The 6,871-nt window shown below is 36.5% G+C and overlaps 1 pseudogene; it reads right to left on the bottom strand.

Moving 5' to 3' along the window:
* Positions 1–3,413: 3,413 nt before the first annotated feature.
* On the bottom strand, positions 3,414–5,325 carry LOC135587835 (polyamine oxidase 5-like; annotated as a pseudogene).
* Between the last annotated feature and the right edge of the window lie 1,546 nt (positions 5,326–6,871).

Here is a 6,871-nt window from a genome sequence, read left to right as displayed (position 1 = left end):
GTGGTTTACATTTCCATCTTTACAAAGTCTAAGCAACATTATTTATTAAATGCATCGTTTTCGTGGGGATGAAGGAATAAATGAGATATTTTTTATTATTCGTGTGATTATAAGGTAAGAACAAGTAGATCGCTCTTGTTTATATATACATATTTTGTACTCATTATCGTCCTTTTCATATATATACATATTTTAGAATTAAATCTAATCTTTATAATTTCAACATTCCAATATTAACCATTAAACTAATTTTGTATCTAATTTTTAATATATATATATATATTAAAAAATAAATAATATTTGTAATATTATTATGATATATAAATTTTATAAATATTATTATTATTTATAAAATTTAAGATTATTAATTAATTTTGATAATATTTTTATTTATTTTTTAAAAAAATAATTATGTAAAAGAATATGAAGAAGTCACAAGTTTTTCACCTCAAACGAGAGTTCCTCGTCCTCACCCCTCGTCCTCGCTCTCTTCTCGTCCCACCACGGTGATATCCATATTATTTATATAAATAATAAATTTTTATTAAGCATTCATTCTTCATGGACTATGATTAACATCTTTTTGTTGGATTGAAAATTACATAAAATATTATTTAAAAATATCTTAATATTTATTGATATCACAAGTGATTGCTTGTTCCATGTGAAAAAACAAATCCATTAATGTAAAAATTTTGACAAAAGCATCCAACTTCTAAAAAACATTTTGGAGGTATAACAGTGAGACTCTTTCAACTTTCAAGTCAATTAGATATTCTAAATAGAATGTATTAAAAAAGAGTAGAGTATACCTCCTAAATATTTATCCATAGAAAAAGGATTCGAATCGTATACGATTAAAAAAATATTATTTGAGTTGAATCTACATCGATAACATGGACGATATTAGTGTAGTATTGTTATGATTTGCATAATTAGAGTTTTAAAGATAATTAACAATCAAATGATAGTGCTTGACAAAGGCTATCTATAAAAATATATATTTTTATGTTTCATATATGTATTTTTATAATAAAAACTTAAAAGCCTTTCTTTCTCTGCCTAAAAGATGAGTTGGTTTAGGCATACCCAAACGAACAAACAAATAAAGAAAGAACAAGAATTATCGAGACAAATATAAAAGAGAGCATCTACACACTCCCAAATCTCCAAATGGGGCAACTCAACTTCTTAGTGGTTTCATTCCTCTCTCTCTCTCTCTCTCTCTCTCTCTCTCTCTCTTGAATATATATATTAATGGGGGCCAATTGGTACGGATGGCCCCATCTTGTGTCCCATGGCATCTTTGTTGGGAATCAATTCCCATGGTAGCAAACAACACGATGAGGGAGGGGGGCTCTTTTAACGATAAAGTTCATCCTTATCGTTTCTCCCTCGAAAACTCCTATACGCACCAAATAGTATGTTAGTGTAGTAGTGTAAGGAAGAAGGTATCACATAAAGAAACAATATGGAGGACCAGTTTAGAATGTCTTTCTTACCTATGTGGTCATGTGGAGGAGATCATGGGAGAAGAGACAACAATAATCAAATGTCCTTTTTTTCTCTCTTTGCATGATTACTATAACCTGATGACGGATGCATTTGCAACATTGGATCCCATGAGCATAGTACATGCAATATATGACATATGACATGTACTATAGTTTGAGTCCTTATATATTTCGGTAAGATTATCTTTTCACGAAAAATAATGATGACGGTGATAATGATATAGAAATCAGGAGGGTTTTTTTTATTTTTTAGGGTGTTTGAGTCTATGCTTAAGAATCTTTTAATCGGATTTGGGTTTGATTCGACTATTTAAATATCTTATATATTATTATTTTTATAAAAAAGAAAATGATGGTCATATCGAGTTCGAGTCGATTTATACGTGAAATTCGATATGTATCATAGTTTGTATTTTTAACAAAATTATTCTTTTAGGACTATAATAACCAAAGGTATAAAATCATGAAAATAGGGTCGTTTGTTTTTCAAGTTTAATGAACTTAAGTATTTTGAGATTAATAATTATTTTGGGAATCTTGAGGTTAGTGTCTTGGGAGGGAGGAGGATAATAAATTCTAGTAAGAGAAAAAATCATCATAAAAAAAAACCTAGCGATTAAAATTTGATTTCTCTATAAATATCTCGTGTATCTTTAAGGTTTCAACGAGAAATATTTTGGATGTTTAGAAAGAAATATATCTTTGAGTTTTCTATAAAAGATGAGATATATATATATATATATATGTGTGTAAAAGAATATATAATAAAATTATGTTATATTTGGTATTTGGAATGTTAGTCAGCTCTTCCTCCTCCTCAAATAATATTTGAAGGAAAAAAAGAAAAAGACACATTGGAGTCAGTAAATAGAAATTGAATTCAAGTAAGGTAAGGTGAAAATTAAAGTATGGATCCGTGAGGTTCCAACATGGAGACAACCTCCAACATGAATTGATGACATGCATGCATATTGAAAGGAACATATCCATCTTATTATATTTGACGTGCTACGGGAGGAGGAGGCGTCCTCACATGCGACGTTCTTACAAGTTTTTGCATGTACTGACTGTTTTCTTTGCCTGTGGGCATGTGATCCTCGCGTGGGGACCCTTGCGGCCCCCACCTCGGGTTCACGAGCCCTCTTCTCTCTCTCTCTCTCTCTCTCTCTCTCTATCTATACCCATAGGATCAAGGACTACGATATTGTTCTTGTTGTGGTCCACGATGTGATTGCGTGAGAGTCGATTAGAATGTACCCTTCAAACGTAGATTACTTTGCAACCTTTTTGTCTTCAATTTCAATTGGTAGCTCCCACTTCAGACGTACGTCTGCTTTGGTTCTTCCGTCCACTGCTAATCAGCATCATCATCAACATCTCTATGTCTACCAAGAGAGAGAGAGAGAGAAAGAGAGAGAGAGAGAGAGATGTGTTTGTTTGTTTGGTCCAGGGGCCGGCCGGGCCACCGTGTTCGTCGGAGAGAGCTCTTCCAGCTTTGGTGGGCTTATCCCCCGGTGCGGGTTTCCGGGCCTTTCCATCACCTTCATGAGCTCGTCTCATAAATCATAGCACCCCGAACTCCACAGGTTGGAGAAGGGCACCCCGAGAGATGATGAAGCCAAGCCAGCCATTAATGGAGCAACCTGCACGTACTCATCAGGAGATGCAAGGAGGAGGAGCGAACCGTGTTCTGCTCTATGGTTTTGAACCGCGGCTTATCTCTTCTCCCGTCTCGAATAGCCCATACACTCACTCTTTTAGTAGCTCAGGCGGTCAGCGACACAGTCTCTTCTACACGATCAATGAACCCTATTCTTTCTATTCATGCAGGATTAACAGAATTATATTAGATAGCTCACAGGTTGGAGCCAAAATATGTCTGTATTAACAAGCAAAAGCTCAACCCAAAGAGTGCTGTATAAATTTTCTTTACTACTGGCATGAACATAAAATGAAAGAGAACAGAAAAGGATGTTTATGCGCTTGAGGCATAATAGTTCATAGACAACATCAACAAACATCAAAGAGATCATCACGATTATGTCGTGGAAACTGAGCAGACCATGAAATGTAGAGAGAAAACAAGAGTTTTAAGAGTGCCTAAAACATCTTTTAAATAGATACAATTCTCGAAGCATGATAGCTTCTGCAAATTCCTCCCTCATCACAACCTAGAAGAGATCCGATACACCATGCTGTACTGATAGGCGCCTTCGGCAGACTTCAGCAGCCGTCATGGCAGAGGTGTAGGCTCTATGAACAGATTCAGAATGATCAGCACTTGCTGCTTCGCCAGCAAAAGATACATTTTAAAGAGGAGCACAAAGTTTCTCATACAAGCGGGATGGCTTCCCTACTAGATCACAAGAATAGGACCCGAGGGAGTCTGGATATGTTCCTCAGCACGAAACCAGATGCTGTATCTGTCAGAACACAACAAGTTTATTTACGTTTGATTTTAGAGGAATTGAAGTACCGTATGGTCAATACGAGCAAACAAACTAACCGGATCTGTCGCATCTGGTATCATTTTCTTCAGCTGCAACGTCACAAAGTTTACAGCTTCTTCATCACAAAGTTTTTCTATGTCATAAGCAAACCTTCCAGCAGTCATGTAAACAAGAACAGGATGTCCTGTGGCTTTGTGGAGATTGAGAAAATAGCCACAGGCATAAGATGCCTGAGCTACTAACCCTAACGCTTTTACGTTAGGCCAAAAGATGGTGCTAAAGCGAAGAGCAATCTTATTACCTATGCCAACACCAAGATCAGAGATTGCAGAGTTTCCATTCTGGAAGCCACGAGGAACAGTAATAATAGCAGCATCAGCTACAAATGTACTTATATTGTCCACCGTGATTATTACTCTATTGCCACGCTGCACAATTGTTATTACCCTGATAGGGGTGAATTAAGTGAAGTTAGTCAATGAACAGAAATATATTAAGTTGAAATTGACGACTTCACAGTTTAGCCACTGGTATCAGTAAGCTAAGATGTAAATGACTCGGAGATTTCTGGGTATTGAAAAAAGAAAGTGCCAGATTAAGAAACATTCATGCACCCTAATCAGCAAAATAAAATTTTCAACCATTTGTCTGTTCAAATATCATTCGATTTAGGTTCGGGCTCATGTGATGATAATGCAAAAGATTAGGAACTTCATGTTTAGTTTTACCCTATGTGTTTGGAACAATGGAAACCACATTCTGCGATGAAGAGCATTATATCGGAAACAGTGACAAACAAATTCTGAGAAATCAACAACAGAAATGTCACAGCTAAAATCTGAAATGTTAGCAAGCAGCCTAGACATACTAGGCAGGTTAGTGAACAATTATATACAGGATGCTGCCAACTTCAAAATCCGCTGACAACAAGGCAATGAAGTTTCACATGAATGATGCCAGCTTCCATTTAACTTCCTAGATCTTGTTTAAAACATTTTGTTCATTTTCTACTGCCCTTTTCGGTGCCACTTAAGATACCAAGCAACAGAAAAATCTATCATACCTCTTTCAGACATTACTTTGGATCTCGGTTATTTTCGATAATCCTAGAGAATTTCATTTTTTTTTAATTAGTAAGGTATGCAACAAATCCACACTGGAGCATCACATTTTTCTTATTCCCATCACTAAAGCGTTAGAGAGAAATGGTTCGCCCACACGCCACGTCTAGAACATTCTTTTCAAGATATGTTTTTTCTACAGACTGAGAAGGGTTCAAAAGCAGGGTCCTGAAACCTAAAGATTTTCTAAGTAGATTTTCTCCAAATCTTCTCTGTGGATGAGCCTTTTACTTGATCCATCTTGTTATTTCCAGGGGCTTGTTCCTCATTGTTTCTTGTATAATATCCTAAAAAGCATCTATTCCTCCCCTTTTGTTGTCTACCAAGAGGCTTAAAATAAAAGGAGAACCATAGAAAATTAGCTTAGATGCCAAAATCTTCTACAAGAGGAAAAAAATAGTAAACAGACAGCAGTTTTGCCATCGATATCAATTAAAAGACCAGTTCATTATATCTGGATAGGATAAATAATGACAACAGAGGGCGGGCCTTAGTACAACGGTAAGGTTGCTCCTTTGCGATCCGGGAGACTTAGGGTTTAAATCACAGAAATAACCTCTTTAAATATTTAAAGGCAAAGCTACGTACATTGACTCTCCCCAGACCCCGCAATAGATATGTCCTCTATAAATAATGACAATAGGGAGAAAGAATTCAAGAAGCAGAAATTTTACATGACATTTCTGTTTTAGACACATTGACCCTAAAATTATGGCTAGCCATCTGTTAATTGACACCCTCTTATACAAACCATATGGGTTCGAACCTAATCTAATCATCACTTGTTCACTTGCATGTCCATCATCTTCCTTATCCTAAAACTTACATACGTAATCTAATGTTATACACTACAATGCACAGAATAAGATTGCATTTCCAAGCGTGCCCTAAACGCCGACGCAATCTATAGATAGATAATAGAATCAATCAAGATTTCCAATAAACAAGATACATATACCAAATCCAAGAATAGAATTTTCTTTCTTGGGAAGTAAAGAAAAACAATGTATATATCTCAAGAAAATCCAATTGAAAGAAAGTTAAAGGAAACTCGTCAGAGAAGAGCATAATACCGCCAATTCTAGACTTCTTCCGGCTCGAGAAGCCCTTGCCCCTTTGACGCCGGTCGACCGCCACAAGAGCCTACCGATCTCCGCTCTCCGCTTAAGATTATAGAGAATTCAAGAAAAGACTACACGAAGGTATAGGAATCGAATCATGAGGCCGTGGCGCCTCGGATCGGGGAAGCCACGGAGCTTATCAAACCAGCTCATACGTGAGGCCCTCGTGAGATCCCCAAACCGGCGAGAGTTCGAGACGACGGGGAACACGAAGGAAAAGGCAAGAGCTTTGCGTGCCGTCGGCCAACCAGCTTCAGAGACGAGGCCCCATTTTTTTTCCTAAATAGACAAGAATGCCCTCAACACTCAGTTATTTCTTGCGCAAAGAAGCACTAGTTTGCTGTAATTTGTAAACCCGATCAAGGGTTTTACGATAATTTGGTTCCACGCTTATATATATATATATATATATATATATATATATATATATATATATATATATATATATATATATAACGAATTTATCGACCACATAAAAAAAATTATGATACCACTACTTCCTTTCGATCCACTCCTGCCTTCAACATATACTGTGTTATGCTCTCACCAGACCTAGTTATCCCCTCCTCTCTCTTATACCCTCGAGCAAGAAAGAATGTGCCTCATCGTTAAGATTCACGAATTCCCCTCGTTATTACCTACAGTGCCTTGCGAGATGAGGGGAG

This window comes from Musa acuminata, chromosome BXJ1-1 (genome assembly GCF_036884655.1).
Source record: "Musa acuminata AAA Group cultivar baxijiao chromosome BXJ1-1, Cavendish_Baxijiao_AAA, whole genome shotgun sequence".
Classification (NCBI taxonomy): domain Eukaryota; kingdom Viridiplantae; phylum Streptophyta; class Magnoliopsida; order Zingiberales; family Musaceae; genus Musa; species Musa acuminata.
This window is presented reverse-complemented; position numbering and strand designations above follow the sequence as displayed.